The sequence below is a fragment of the Balaenoptera physalus genome, assembly GCF_965194825.1.
Source record: "Balaenoptera physalus genome assembly, chromosome: 10".
NCBI classification, from domain to species: Eukaryota; Metazoa; Chordata; class Mammalia; order Artiodactyla; family Balaenopteridae; genus Balaenoptera; species Balaenoptera physalus.
The window spans coordinates 61,046,789-61,062,398 of NC_138889.1; the positions used below are offsets into that span (position 1 = coordinate 61,046,789).

At 41.9% G+C, this 15,610-nt stretch overlaps 1 protein-coding gene across 3 annotated transcripts in view; it reads left to right on the forward strand.

The window, feature by feature from the left end:
- The window catches only part of PGM2L1 (phosphoglucomutase 2 like 1), an 81,497-nt gene extending 73,323 nt beyond the window's left edge, over positions 1 to 8,174 (forward strand). Inside the window, exon 15 of one of the 3 annotated variants that reach the window (XR_014250431.1) lies at positions 6,771 to 8,174. The gene's annotated coding sequence lies outside the window, so the exon portion shown is untranslated. The other 2 variants (XR_014250432.1, XR_014250433.1) reach the window with 2 other exon arrangements.
- Positions 8,175 to 15,610: the final 7,436 nt, after the last annotated feature.

Below are 15,610 nucleotides of genomic sequence, written 5' to 3' on the forward strand. Positions count from 1 at the left end.
TTCCAGGGTTGTTAGGACCCTGTAGTCCTGGTCTCCACTGCCTGCCTTCCTCTGATCAGGCTTAAAGGTAAGATGAGTGAGAGTAACATTCTACAAGGTCATTTTATCACCTTCTGCATGGAATGTTCTGGGAACCGTGCTAATCCCATCCCTCCCGCTTCCTCCATTTTATTGTTGTTCATAGCACATAAACAGTATAACAAATAAATTTAAGTAGTAGTATTACCTGACTCCATAGTCTCCATGAGTGTAGCTTTTTCACTACTTTACCACTGCCTAGAACAGTGCATGGCACCATAGTAGGTGCCCAGTAAATGTTTATTGAATGAATGAACCCATCTCATGTTTCTGCCTGTGGAAGAAAAGCACTAAATTCTGCACTGATTCTGCATATGCACAGAGTTGCACATGATGAGAAATATGCAGCAGTGATACCACCAGCTTCAGAGATTTATAAACCCATTAATCAACATCTCATTCAGGCAACACCTACTCCTTGCTGCCTCTGGGTCATCTCTACCCATGTCCTCCTGAGATCTCGAGCTCAGCATTTTCTTCCTGCTTTCCTGGCCCGGTATCTTCCTGGTTTGAAACCTCCAAGTCATCTTTGATTTCTCCTGCCACTGGATATGTGCTATTTGACAAGTTCTTTAAATTTAACAGTCTCTGAAGGTAAGGGCAAGGCCATTGGTCTGAGACCCACCTAAAACAGGGACCAAGAAGCTAATCCCACCTAAAATAATAATATAACTGTTATCCCCAAGGGAGAAGAGTTCATGTGTATATAAATGGAGATATCTTGGAGGAGGGATTGTAATAAAAATGTTTATTCCCCATGCTTCCTCCCTGTCTTCCCCAAACTAGCACTTCCTCATTCCTGTAGTGATGTGACCATTCTCCTGTTTATTTCCCTTTCTTTACCTCTGGTTCTAATCATTAAATGGTCCAGTATTGCATGTAGTTTGCTTAAATTAAGTCTTTGACCTTTATCCCTCTGCTTCATTCATTCATTTTATAAATATTTATTGACCTGGAAATAGGTAGGAACCAAGAGCACTGCAGAAGGCTAAGAAGTAGGAGAAAGGACACAGCAACCTGGTTACTGCTGGAACAGCCTGTTTGGGACACTGTTCCCACCACCCTCACACCACCAGATCACCTTTATCTTTTCCTGATGTCTTTGGATTCAAAGTACCTGGAGAGAAGGCCCAGTGGGCTGGAATTTTGTCACATGCCTGCCTCCTAGCTGAAACTAGAGCCTGATAAGGGAAAGATTTGACCCCCTGGGCTTCCCTGGTGGCGCAGTGGTTAAGAATCCGCCTGCCAATGCAGGGGACACGGGTTCGAGCCCTGGTCCGGGAGGATCCCACATGCCGTGGAGCAACTAAGCCCATGCGCCACAACTACTGAGCCTGTGCTCTAGAACCCGCGAGCCACAACTACTGAGCCCGTGTGCCACAACCACTGAAGCCTGCATGCCCAGAGCCTGTGCTCACCACAATGAGAAGCCCACACACCACAACAAAGAGTAAACCCCACTCGCCACAACTACAGAAAGCCCACATGCAGCAACGAAGACCCAACCCAGTCAAAAATAAATAAATAAATAAATTTATTAAAAAAAAAAAAAAAAAGAGAGATTTGACCCCCTCACCTTCCTTCTGAATGGTAGCAGGAGACAGGGCACTGCAGTTACCCTTCCATCAAGACAGTGAGAGGAAGTTGATAGACCAATTGGAAATTGTGCAGACAAAAGGTGACAAACATCCGCTACAGTGCAGAGGGAGTGTTGGAGAAGAAGCAAAAGCTCAGTAAAGGAAGAGGGGGGACATCTTAAGCACAGAAGACAGCACTAGTGTGCAGAGAACCATGAGTAGTTCGGTCTTGCGACATTGGGAGTAGGGATGAGAGCAGAGAGGTGGGAGAGGGCCCTGTGTGCGGCGCTGCGGAACTTGGACTTCAATCAGCAGGTAATGAGAGTCACGGGAAGGTTTAAACAGAAAGTCTCCAAGAGAGGATGGTGGGGATGGGGGACGTATGAGAGAAGCCACCACTGGAAAGAACCTTGAAGGTCATCTTATCCAATCTCATCATTTTCTGCAATATGACTACCAAATGAGGATATATATTTGAACCTCTCCAGTGACAACTTGCCAAGACAAGTTGTTCCCTTTGAAAGAAAGGCCAGTAGAGAGTTCTTTATTGTGTTCAGCTGAAATCTGCCTCCTGAAGCTTCTACTCTTTGGCTGCACTTGGAAACTCAATGTTACACAAAAATCCATTTCCTTGTCACTCAAAGACTTTTCTCCTCAGTCTAAATATGCATAATTCAGCAACTGTTCCTTGTGTGACCTGTTTTTTTTTTTAACATCTTTATTGGAGTATAATTGCTTTACAATGGTGTGTTAGTTTCTGCTTTATAACAAAGTGAATCAGTTATACATATACATATATCCCCATATCTCTTCCCTCTTGCGTCTCCCTCCCTCCCACCCTCCCTATCCCACCCGTCTAGGTGGTCACAAAGCACTGAGCTGATCTCCCTGTGCTATGCGGCTGCTTCCCACTAGCTATCTGTTTTACATTTGGCAGTGTATATATGTCCATGCCACTGTCTCACTTTGTCCCAGCTTACCCTTCCCCCTTCCCGTGTCCTCACGTCCATTCTCTATGTCTGTGTCTTTATTCCTGTCCTGCCCTAGGTTCTTCATGACCATTTTTTTGTTTGTTTTTTAGATTCCATATATATGTGTTAGCATACGGTGTTTGTTTTTCTCTTTCTGACTTACTTCACTCTGTATAACAGACTCTAGGTCCATCCACCTCACTACAAATAACTCCATTTTGTTTCTTTTTATGGCTGAGTAATATTCCATTGTATATATGTGCCACATCTTCTTTATCCATTCATCTGTTGAGGGACACTTAGGTTGCTTCCATGTCCTGGCTATTGTAAATAGAGCTGCAATGAACATTGTGGTACATGACTCTTTTTGAATTATGGTTTTCTCAGGGTATATGCCCAGTAGTGGGATTGCTGGGTCGTATGGTAGTTCTATTTTTAGTTTTTTAAGGAACCTCCACACTGTTCTCCATAGTGGCTGTATCAATTTACATTCCCACCAACAGTGCAAGAGGGTTCCCTTTTCTCCACACCCTCTCCAGCATTTATTGTTTGTAGATTTTTTGATGATGGCCATTCTGACCGGTGTGTGACCTGTTTTTTAGATCCCCCTCACCTTCCTGATCACCCCCATGGACAATTTTCAAAGAGCTGGGTCCAAAATTAATATAATACCAGGAGAGGTGGGGTGGAAACCAACCTGAGGCTAAATCAGGAAAGCTGGACTGGGGGAGGGGTAGAAGAGATTTATTCTCAGGTGAGCAAGGGCAGAAAAAAATAAAACAGTAACTGGATCAGAGTTTTTTCCAGTTGTTTGGCATTCCCACATATGCATGCTTCCCCCGGTGGATAGGGATCTGTGTCCCGTGAAACAAACTCAGAACCTCTGCCCTGGAAGGAACCCAAATTCAATGCAAGCATCTCTCTTTACAGTGAGGAAAGCCTGAGGGTCAGGTTGGAGATCCACTTTGAGTCCACAGAGTGGCTTTCTGCAGAACCCAACTCATCTTCTTCCCAATCTGCTGCTTTCTCCCCCATGACCTGGTTAAAATTCATTCAGTGAATCTTAGTCTTCAGCCATAAGGAGTCCTCCCTCCTTGTAATCAGGAGTAAACTAAGGTCCAGAAAAGAGAAGTGATCCCCTGAGTCACAAAGCAGTTCAGGGGCAAACCTGGGACTTAATACTCAGGTCTCCTGACTGGTAGTCCCTTTCTCCTTCTGTACAAATATTTAGTAACCTACCAGGAGCAGGACAGTGAATAAAAAGTTGCTAAGATGTAACCCACATCTTTAAGAAGACAAAAGCAATTATAATGCAATAGAAGTGCAGTAGTAGAGGTAAGCATAGAATGGTGCAGGAATAGAGGGGCATCTGTGCTGGATCCAGGAAGGGCTCTAAAGAATTGCTGGGACTAGAGTGGAGCCTTGAAGGAAGAGCAGGAGCTTGTCAGGTAGAGAAAAGAGAAAAGACCTTGCAGGCACAGCAGACAGCGAAAAGAGCACAGGAAGAAGCATCCTGCGGAGGCTAGATAATAGGTTTCTGATCTCAGCCAACGGCATTTCCGATTTTACGCACTTTTTCTGGGTGAAATGCCCGAAGTTCCAACTATCACTCTGAAGCTGACGACTACAGGTCTATGTTTTTAGGCCAGACCTTCTTTCCAAGCTTCAGAGCCACACAACAGTTTTCAAGTCATCTCTACCTGGATGTCCCACAGCACTTCAAACTTAAGTTGTCCAGGCCTAAGCTTTTTTTCTCACACCTGACTACCCACCCCACCACCGCCCCCCGATGCCAGCAAGCTTGCTCCTTCTCCTATATGGACTGTCTCAATGCGTCGTCGTTCATTATTTCTTCTCCCTCCCTACCCCTACCCCACACTGAAATAAGTACCTGGAGCTGCCAATCGTACTTCTTAATGCATGAAAACCCCTTACTATAACAGGATGGAGGTGGGGATTTTTTTTTTCAATTAAAACTGAATAAAATATGGAGTCATATGATTACTAGAGTAATGGAGCCAGCCTGAAGTTCTGGAAGTTTGGTTGTACCATCCAGATCTATCTAGCCTTTCTAAGTCAGCCTAAGACATGGCTTAGAAACAATTCCTGGTTCCAAGGCTGTTTGGGACTTTGGAATGGCAGCAAGGATTCTGGAACTTGCCTGGTTAGTTGACATCCATTCAGTCAGCTTATGTGGGGAGATAGGCTCAGTAGAAAACTGGGAACCCTGGGACCCCATTCTCTACTTTCCAGTTTCCAGAGTTGGAGTTGTCTTGTCGTTTACCCACTGAGCCTCGCCTTCACTTCCAATAACTTTAGCCCAGCCAGGATTTGAGATCCAGCTGTAGCTGTCAACTGAATTCAGTTATTGTGGAGTTTTGTTGTACAATATCTATAAAACCCCACCTTTTTCTTCTTTACCTTGTAGTAGTTAAGAACACAGGTTCTAATTTCAGAGCGCCCAGTTTCAAAAACCCCCTTTCTATCAGTTACTAGCTATGAGACCTTGAGCAATATGAAAGCCAGCCTCCAAGAGGGCCCCCAATAATCCCTGCCTGGCAGAAGTAATGGCATCCTACTTCCAAGATTAGGTTATAAAAGACTCTTTATCTTACATCTTGGTACTCTTTCTTGGATCATTTGCTCTGGGTGAAGCCAGCTGCCATGTCATGAGCAGCCCTATGGAGAGGCACATGTGTGAGCTCGGAAGCCCTGACCATTCCTGTGGAATAGGAGTATGGGTGCTGCTTAACTGGTGCTTCTGGCTCCGTGTCTCAATGAGATTGCAGTTAAGATGTCAGCTGCGGTTGCACTCATGAGAAGGTTTAGGATCAGCTGGGGCTGGAGGATCAGCTTCCCAGATAGTTCACTCACATGGCAAGAAGCCCCAGCTCCTCACCACATGGGCCTCTCCATAGGGTTGCTTGAGGGTCCTCACAACAAAGCAGCTGGCTTCCTCCAGAGTGAGTGATCCAAAGAGAGAGCAAGGCACAAGCCACAGTGTCTTTTATGACTTAGCCTCGGAAGTCACACACTGTCATTTCTGCAAAATTCTGTGGTCATACAGATCAATCCTGCTACAGTGTGCGAGGGACTATGCAGGAGGTGGGGATCATGAGGGCCATCTTGGAGACTGGCTATCACAGACAGAAAGATGAAATGACCAATTTTGAACATGCTATGTTTGAGACACCTGAGAGACATCCAAGTGTAGATGACAAATAGGCAATTGGAAATATGAGTCTGGAGCTCAGAAGAGAGGTCTAAGCTAGAGATCTAAATTTAGAAATTATCAACATATTTAAAGCCATGGACATGAATATGATCACCTAATGACAGTATGGAGAGGAGAGTCTTTGCCTTTTGGAACGTCCACATTTACTCTTTTTATATTAAATTTAAAGTTACAATTTAATTTTGCATGATAAAGACTTTAAAATAAATAAAATTAGAAAGATAACAGCAAACACCCATGTACCCACAACCTAGAACAATAAATGTCAATACTCCTTCTCATTTGTCTCATATATTTTCCTTTCCTATAAAACCCCTACCCAATCCAATTCCCTGCCTTGACTCCTATATTGGTTAGATGTCTTTCAATTGGTTAGTTTTTGCTAAATAATAAACTACACCCCCAAAGGACTTGGTGGTTTAAAACCAGTATTTATATAGCTCACAATTCTGCAAATCAAGAATTTGTGCTGAGCTCAGCTGAGTTGTTCTTTTGGTCTTGGCTAGGTTCATTTCATGGGTTGAAGTCAGTTGCCAAATTGTCTGGGAGCTGGATGGCCTCTGCGGGGATGGCTCGTCTCGGCTCCATGTGGTCTCTTGTCTTCCAGCAGGCTAGGTCAGGTCTGTTCACATGGGCGGCAGGACAGGATTTCAAGAAAAAGAACTGAAACATGCTTTTGAGGCATCTTGAGACTTAAGCATGCCTCTGCTTCATTCCGTTGGCCAAAAATGTCACAAGGCCACTTCAGATTTAAGGGATGGAGAAATAGTCTCCATCTTTTGATGGGAGGAACTGCAGTGTCACAACTCAAAGAGTATGGATTCAGGGAGGATTGAAGGATTGTGACTGTTTTTATAATCTACCACAGTATATACTCTCTGACTATAATTATTCACATTCCTCCCACAGGCAAAATATGCTTACCTCCATTCCAGAACCCCCAAAAGTCTCCTGCAATTATGTCATCAGGCTCAAAGTCTAGGATCTTATCATCTATATCAGGTTTGTAAATGACTTGATGAATGTTGTTCTTTCTGACCTTGATACCTATGAATTTAAAAGATAAGTTATTTGCCTCCCATACACGTAGTATGCAATGAGGCAGACAGGATAACATCAATAGACATTTCCATTCAAGAAGGAGAAGCATGAAAGGTACATAGACATCCTTAAACAGAGCAATCTTGGACTCCAGGTAGATGAAGGTTGTCAGGTCCCCTATCCTGGGAGAGGGAATATTCCTTGCTCAGGCCTAAATTCTACTCCCTGGGAGTAGTTCCCTAGTCTATTGATCTCTGCTTCTTTGCTGTGCTCTCTGAACTATCCTTTGTCCATCACCTTCCTTGGCTACTTCTGACAAAGTGACTCATATTGGCAGCTGAGTGGCAATTTGAATTGTTTCAGTCCCTTTTACTTGTGGCTGGTGGCACTTTAACATGTGCAACTCATTTAAAAATTTAGTGGGTTTTCTATGTATCTGATTATAGTCTACTTCATACTCCAAATGACACACACACACAATCGTTTTTGAGACATCTCTCTCAATTTTATCAGTGCTATTTTGGAATTAGATCTCTGTGGATATTGCTCTTAAGATTCCAAGAAGTCTTTTTGTCTAGGAGTCTACTAGACATCACTTTAATTCTCTCAAAGGTCTTTATAAAGTGTATTACAGCCACACCTTTGATGTGATTCACATCTCCAGGCTATATTTCCTCGTAAAAATTCTTTGCTGACTAGAGAGCCTCAAGATGAAGAAAGTTTTATTTTTTAACATAGTAAGTCCTGCCCCTCTCTATTCTCTCTAAATTCATGTTTCAAGCAGGCCAGTCCTTTCTTTAGCTCATACCTCTCTTCCTGTTATAAGGTTATCATACCCAGCTGGGAGAACCCAACTGACACTTTCAACATTCTGCTTAGAAATCTCCTTAGTCAAACCAAAAATTTTTGAGTATTTTTCCTCCACCTTCCAAGTTACCATAGGCAACAGTTTTGCCAATTGTTTTGCCACTGTAAGACACAGATTACCATTTTTCCAGCCTCCGGTCACAATTTCCTCACCATTTTCTGAGACTTCACTGTTTGCTTGCCATTTTTCCAATCTCCACCCATCCGTGATCCCAAAGCCAATGCCGTGATTTTGAGGGTTTTTGTTAAAGGTAGCATTTCAGACACCAATTTCTGTAACAGTCAACTTTTACTGCAAAACAAACTACACACAACTTAGTGGCTTAAAACAACAAGTATTTATATATCTCACAGCTCTGCAGTTTGGCAATTTGGACTGAGGTCAGCAGGCTGGTTCTTCTGGTCTTAGCTGGGTTCACGTATAGGTGGAGGTCAGCTGCCAAGTCGCCTGGATGCTGGCTAGCTCAGGACGGCCTCGGCTGGGTCGGCCGAGCTCTGCCTCACGTAGCTCTCATGTTCCCTCAGGCGAGCCCAGGCTTGCTCACATGGGTGCCCATGCAGGGTTCCCAAAGAGAGGGCCAAAGCATGCACGTGTCCTTGTGCTCAAAACTGGCACACTGTCCCTTTTGTTGCATGTTATTGGCTAAAGAAAGGAATAAGGCCTTCCCAGGTTCAAGGGGAGGAGAAATTGACTCCACTTTTTTTTTTTTTTTTTTTTTTTGTGGCTGTTTTGGGTCTTTGCTGCTGCGTGCGGGCTTTCTCTAGTTGCAGGGAGCAGGGGCTACTCTTCATTGTGATGCGGGGGCTTCTCATTGTGGTTGCTTCTCTTGTTGCGGAGCGCGGGCTCTAGGCATGTGGTCTTCAGTAGTTGTGGCTCACGGGCTCTAGAGCACAAACTCAGTAGTTGTGGCGCACGGGCTTAGTTGCTCCGTGGCATGTGGGATCTTCCCGGACCAGGGCTCGAACCCATGTTCCCTGCATTGGCAGGCAGATTCTTAACCACTGTGCACCAGGGAAGTCGCACTTTTTTAAAAAAATTTATTTATTTATTTATTTTGGCTGTGCCGGGTCTCAGTTGTGGCACAAGGGATCTTCGTTGAGGCATGTTTAGTTGCAGCATGCGGGCTTCTTAGTTGCGTCATGCATGTGGGATCTAGTTCCCCTACCAGGGATCGAACCCAGGCCCCCTGCATTGGGAGCGTGGAGTCTTAGCCACTGGACCACCAGGGAAGTCCCAACTCCACTTCTTAATGGAGGGAGGTGCGAAGTCACACCACAAAGGGTGTGGATACAGGGAGGAAAGAGGATCATGGCTATCTTTACAGTCTACTCTACTTCCTCAGAGGCCACCCTCTTCATGAATTTTGTGTGTATCCTTCCCTTCCATATTTTAAAATTTATGTATGTGTACATATATACATACATACATATGGGGTTTTTTGTCAGTTTTATATGTTTTTAAATGAACGGCTTCATATACTGAAGAATTTGTATAACGTAAATGTAAGATATAAAGAATAAAACACTTTTGTACCTACTACTCAGAGAAAGAAATGGAATTTTACCAATACATTTGAAGCTTCCTGTGTGCCGCTCCTAACTAAACATTCATTCTCACCTGGATTATGCAGCAGCTTCCTAACTGGCCTTTCTACCTCTGGTCTTGCCTCCTCCAATCACTGCTACCCACTATAGTCAGAATGATCTTTAAAAAACAAAAATCCAATCACATCATTCCTCTACTTAAAACTGTTCAGTTGCCTCCCATTGACCTTAGGGTAAAAGCAAACTTATTAATAGAGTAGGCCCTTCATCATCTGGCTCCTGCTTTTACTTCATGCCTCATTTTTGCCATCCATCCCTCCATGTGCTGTGCTTTTTCTCAAAACTGTTCATTGGATTTTGGCCAAAGAAAATGGCTTCCACAGTTCCCTGCACCTCTTCCTACATGGCATATGTCACCATTGTCCTTGGCTGTTTACTTGTCTGCCTCTAATACTTGACTATAAGAACTCTGAGGGCAGGGATGCTATCTGGCTTCTCTGCTATATCCCTGGGTGCCACGAACAGCACCTGGCACCATGGATGCTCAGTAATGTTTGAATGAATGGATGAGTGGTAGGCTCTGGGGACAAAGAGAAGCTCCACAAAAAGCTCCTAGTCTAGGTGGAGAACAGATATATGCATTGATAAATTAATCTTGTTGCTAAGTAAACAGCAAGTGTTTGACAAGAATGGTGGATTTGAGTTGGCTTCTAAGTTCCACCAGGGGGCGCGATAGGAATGCCTCATGTTTCTAAAAAAAAGCAAGTAGAGTCTTTCCAAGGAAATATGATTTTCAAAGCTGGTGGTTGCTGTTTTGTATTTTAATAAACTACCTATTCTGTCCATTTGAAAGAGCTGTAACTGAGCCATCTGTGAGTTTGAGGACTGAAGTAACACCTGTTGGTGTCCATTTTATACCTGTAGTGGTTCCTCAACTTGGAATCACAAGAGCTTTCAAAAACATGATTTAATTTATCTTCCACACCAACTGTTGGAAGCCAGGATAGGGGTTGTTATTATTAATTCCATCTTAAAAGATGATAGCTCTAAGGGTCAAGAGGTGAAGTAATTTTCCCAAGGAATCACAGCTGGTAAATACCTAAGAATCTGTCTTCCAAATTCAAATGTATTCATTCACTAAAAATAGTATATATTGAGTTCACAGCTCTGTAAAAGAGAGATACAAAGGCATGCCCTCCAAATTTAATGTCTTAGAAGAAAAGACTGTCAAAGCTGGAGGGAACTTTGGAAATCACCAAATTAAATTAAATGTGCATAAGCATCTCCTCAAGAGCCTGTTAAAAATGCAGATTCCTGGACTTTGCCTCCTCGTCCCCTACATTTTGATTCAGTGAGTCTGGTAGGGCTATGGACACTGAATTTTTCATAAGCACATCCACTCTTCCCCCTATGATTCTGATGCAGGTGTACTGTGGACCACACTTTTAGAAACATCAATCCATTTGTTTAATCCTTTCATAGTACAGAGGAGAAGAAAACTGAGAAGTGAGAAGTGAGTATCCCAGAAACTCTTCTTGGATGTCGGAAGGAGGCTGAGCCAGGAGCTGGTAATGAGCAACACCAAGTAATGATGCAGTGGAAAGAGTACTCAGCCGAGAGCTGGGTTCAATTTCAGGCTTTCCCATCTTGCTGTTGAATCACTAACTTCAATGAGCTATGGTTTTCCCAACCATAAAATGCAAAAAAACAATACATACGTTATAGGCTTATTGTGAGAATAAAGGCGATAAATATTAGAAAAGACTTGGCAGAGGACTGGCACATAGAGGACCCTCAATAAAGACATTGATGAGTGGAATTATTTTGAATGCTCCTTTTGCTCTATTTATTCTCTTTAAATGAGTACCTACTATTGCCTGGCACTCTGCTAAGCTCAGTCCAGCCTATATGAAACTTATGATCTGGTAGAGCAGATTGACATGAATTATAGAAATAAGGAATTATAATTGTAATAAATCCTGCCAAGGGAAAATATAGGGGGTGTTTTGAATATTATGGGGATTTGAACCTAATCTGCAGACAAATAAAAGATCCTTGAGGAAATTACTCAAAGGGTGAGTAGGGGTGAGTCAGAAATTACTCATGAATCAGGAAAGAGCTTGGCAGGAGCAGGAAATGAAGAGGCCAAAGGCCAGTGTGGCTGGTGTGGAGTGAGCGGGGAAGAGGGGCCTGACATGAAGCTGCTGCTGTTGATTATTTATGGAAAAGCCTTTCTCTCCTCTGCCTTGATATTTATTTGAAAATCGTGATCTTTTCCTTGACCCTTTTATTTCTACTTCAATTTTCTATTTTTGCACTAAAAAACCTAATAGTAACATTTCTTCAAAGCTAACATGCATTTTTTAGTTTTTAACATTCAGAAATAGAAATTGTCTAATAACACAGGTCAAAAATTAAACAAACAAAAAAACCTTGCTGAGTACCAAACAGCAACATAAATTGAGTCTCACAAACTTAGCTTTCTTGGAAAATATCTATTCTATTGTCACACAATTATTTGTACTTGTAGCGTAATTTAGTTAAAATTTAGTTTGGTTTTAGCTGAACTTGGAACTCTGTTGTTACTTAGAGTGACTTCAAAAATTCCTCTCTGATGCAGAATTAAAACAAAATATAAAAATGTAGGAAATTCTGATTGTGGGATGATGTCTTGCCCCCTGAATGCATCTATAAAACCTGGACAGAATCCATGGAATGGGCATTTGAGGACTCTGCAAAGTAAATGATAGCAGTTAGATTGAGGGGAAAGACCAGAATTTGAAGCACTACTAAGCTGGCAGTGAGTTTCCTCTTTTTGATCCTCAGTAACCTTAAACCTGTAGTGGGCCCCAGGTTGAGTACTGAGACAGCTGCAGGGGAAGCCCTCTAACTCTGGCTCAAGAAGAGGGAAAGAGGACTCTCACATTGAGGTTTGGGGGTGGGGGGGTAACATCCAACCTTTTTTGTCTTTTGTTCTCTGTCCTCCTGCACTCTCCCTCCAGGCAATCCCGCAGTGGTGGCCACAATGGCAGTGGTGGCAGTGAGGGCCTATGGCCACCTAAAACTCTCTTATGTATTACATCTATGTACACTGAAACCATATCAAATAATGCTGTAATTTTTGCTTTCAACAATCCCAGTAGTGTAGGGCAAACCCCCACTGATTATTTTTTCTACCTCTATCCTCCTGCCACTTGGCCCTAGATACATGCAATCATGAAAAGGACACAGCAGAGAAAAGTAAGTGAATCCCCAGGTTTTTGGCCAAAGGACTGAAAAGTGGGGGGTTCAGAAGACTGGAAAATATCAGAGAAATCACAGAGAGGGAGGAGTTCAGGAGAGCAGCCCCATAATTTCTGACCTCACCCCTGAACTGTGCAGGCATGGATCTGATGCTAAATAGCATACCATACACCTGAGTACTGAGGTATAGAATAGACCACTGTCCAGATCTAAGACTGGCCATTGGGTGGCATACAACTGGGACAGATCTGAATAGCATTGCAAAAGCTTTGAAAACTGAACCGACATTGGAACCACAACCACAGAGGCAGGTCAGTACTTCTGACTCAAACTGGATGAACTGTATGCTAAAACGAAAAATATTACTGTTATCCATAAGATTTAAACAAGATCTAGACATTTAAAACATAACATTAAAAATGTCCAGTATTATTACCACCACGAGTGTGTGAAAGTTCTCATTGTTTCACATCTCCATCAATATTTACTCTCATAAAGCCTTTCTAATGTTGGTCATTCTGATAGAAGTATAATGAGTTCTCACTGAAATTTTTTTTTTTAATTTATTTATTTATTTTTGGCTGTGTTGGGTCTTCATTTCTGTGCGAGGGCTTTCTCTAGGTGCGGCAAGCGGGGGCCACTCTTCATTGCGGTGCGCGGGCCTCTCACTACCGCAGCCTCTCTTGTTGCAGAGCACAGGCTCTAGACGCGTAGGCTCAGTAGTTGTGGCTCACAGGCCCAGTTGCTCTGCGGCATGTGGGATCTTCCCAGACCAGGGCTCGAACCCGTGTCCCCTGCATTGGCAGGCAGATTCTCAACCACTGCGCCACCAGGGAAGCCCCTGAAATTTAATTTGTATTTCCCAGATTGCTGGTGAGGATTAGCACCGTTTCACTTTTTGGTTGACTATTTGAATAATCTATTTTGTGAAATGCCTGGTCAAGCCTCTTGCCAATTTTTCTATTGAGTTCTCTGTCTTTTTTCTATTAATTTGAATAACTTTGTATGTATTCTGAATATGGGTGCATTTCGGTTATATTTATTGCAAACATCTTCTTGTATGTTCCAGGGTGCATTTTTCACTTGCTTAATGATGTCCTCAACTTTTATTAATATAATCAAATAGAGAAAGTTTTTTTGATGGTTAGTGATATGGGTATCTGGCTTATTAAAATACCCACCCTGAGATCTATACTTTTGCCTTTACCTACCCAGAGATCATAAAGATATTTTTCTATGCTAAAAAAAAAAAAAAAAAAGTCCAGTATTTAATCCAATGATACTCAGCATACAAAGAATCAGGAAAATCTTAATTAGTATGAGAAAAGACAACCAACAAATGTCAAGGAAAAGATGACACAAATGTTGAAATTGTTGAAGATTGTTATAAAATGCTCCAGGAAGTAAGGGTGAATACTCTTGAAGTGAATGGAAAGGTAGAAAGTATCAAGAAAGAAGAGATATAAAGAGGAATCTAATGAAAGTATAATAACCAAACTAAAAAACTCACTGATGAACTCAATAGTAGAATAGACATGACAGAGGAAAGAGTCAGTGAACTTAAAGATAAATTCATTAAAATTATCTAATCTGAACAACAGAGAGAAAAAATGATTTAAAAAAAAGTTGCCCACAGCCAATATCGTTCTCAGTGGTGAACACCTGAAACCATTTCCTCTAAGATCAGGAATGAGACAAGGTTGTCCACTCTCACCACTATTATTCAACATAGTTTTGGAAGTTTTAGCCACAGCAATCAGAGAAGAAAAAGAAATAAAAGGAATCCAGATCGGAAAAGAAGAAGTAAAGCTGTCACTGTTTGCAGATGACATAATGCTATACATAGAGAATCCTAAAGATGCTACCAGAAAACTACTAGAGCTAATCAACAAATCTGGTAAAGTAACAGGATACAAAATTAATGCACAGAACTCTCTTGCATTCCTATACACTAATGATGAAAAATCTGAAAGAGAAATTAAGGAAACACTCCCGTTTACCATTGCAACAAAAAGAATAAAATACCTAGGAATAAACCTACCTAAGGAGACAAAAGACCTCTGTGCAGAAAACTGTAAGACACTGATGAAAGAAATTAAAGATGATACCAACAGATGGAGAGATATACCATGTTCTTGGATTGGAAGAATCAACATTGTGAAAATGACTATACTACCCAAAGAAATCTACAGATTCAGTGCAATCCCTATCAAACTACCAATGGCATTTTCCACAGAACTAGAACAAAGAATTTCACAATTTGTATGGATACACAAAAGACCCTGCACAGACAAAGCAATCTTGAGAAACAAAAACAGAGCTGGAGGAATCAGGCTCCCAGACTATACTACAAAGCTACAGTCATCAAGACAGTATGGTACTGGCACAAAAACAGAAATACAGATCAATGGAACAGGATAGAAAGTCCAGAGATAAACCCACACACATATGGTCACCTTATTTTTGGTAAAGGAGGCAAGAATACACAGTGGAGAAAAGACAGCCTCTTCAATAAGTGGTGCTGGGAAAACTGGACAGCTACATGTAAAAGAATGAAATTAGAACACTCCCTAACACCACACACAAAAATAAACTCAAAATGGGTTCGAGACCTAAATGTAAGACCAGACACTATCAAACTCTTAGAGGAAAACATAGGCAGAACACTGTATGACATAAATCACAGCAAGATCCTTTTTGACCCACCTCCTAGAGAAATGGAAATAAAAACAAAAATAAACACATGGGACCTAATGAAACTTAAAACCTTTTGCACAGCAAAGGAAAACATAAACAAGATGAAAAGACAACCCTCAAAATGGGACAAAATATTTGCAAATGAAGCAACTGACAAATTAATCTCCAAAATTTACAAGCAGCTCGTGCAGCTCCATATCAAAGAAACAAACAACCCAATCCAAAAATGGGCAGAAGACGTAAATAGACATTTCTCCAAAGAAGATATACAGATTGCCAACAAACACATGAAAGGATGCTCAACATCACTAATCATTAGAGAAATGCAAATCAAAACTACAATGAGGTATCACCTC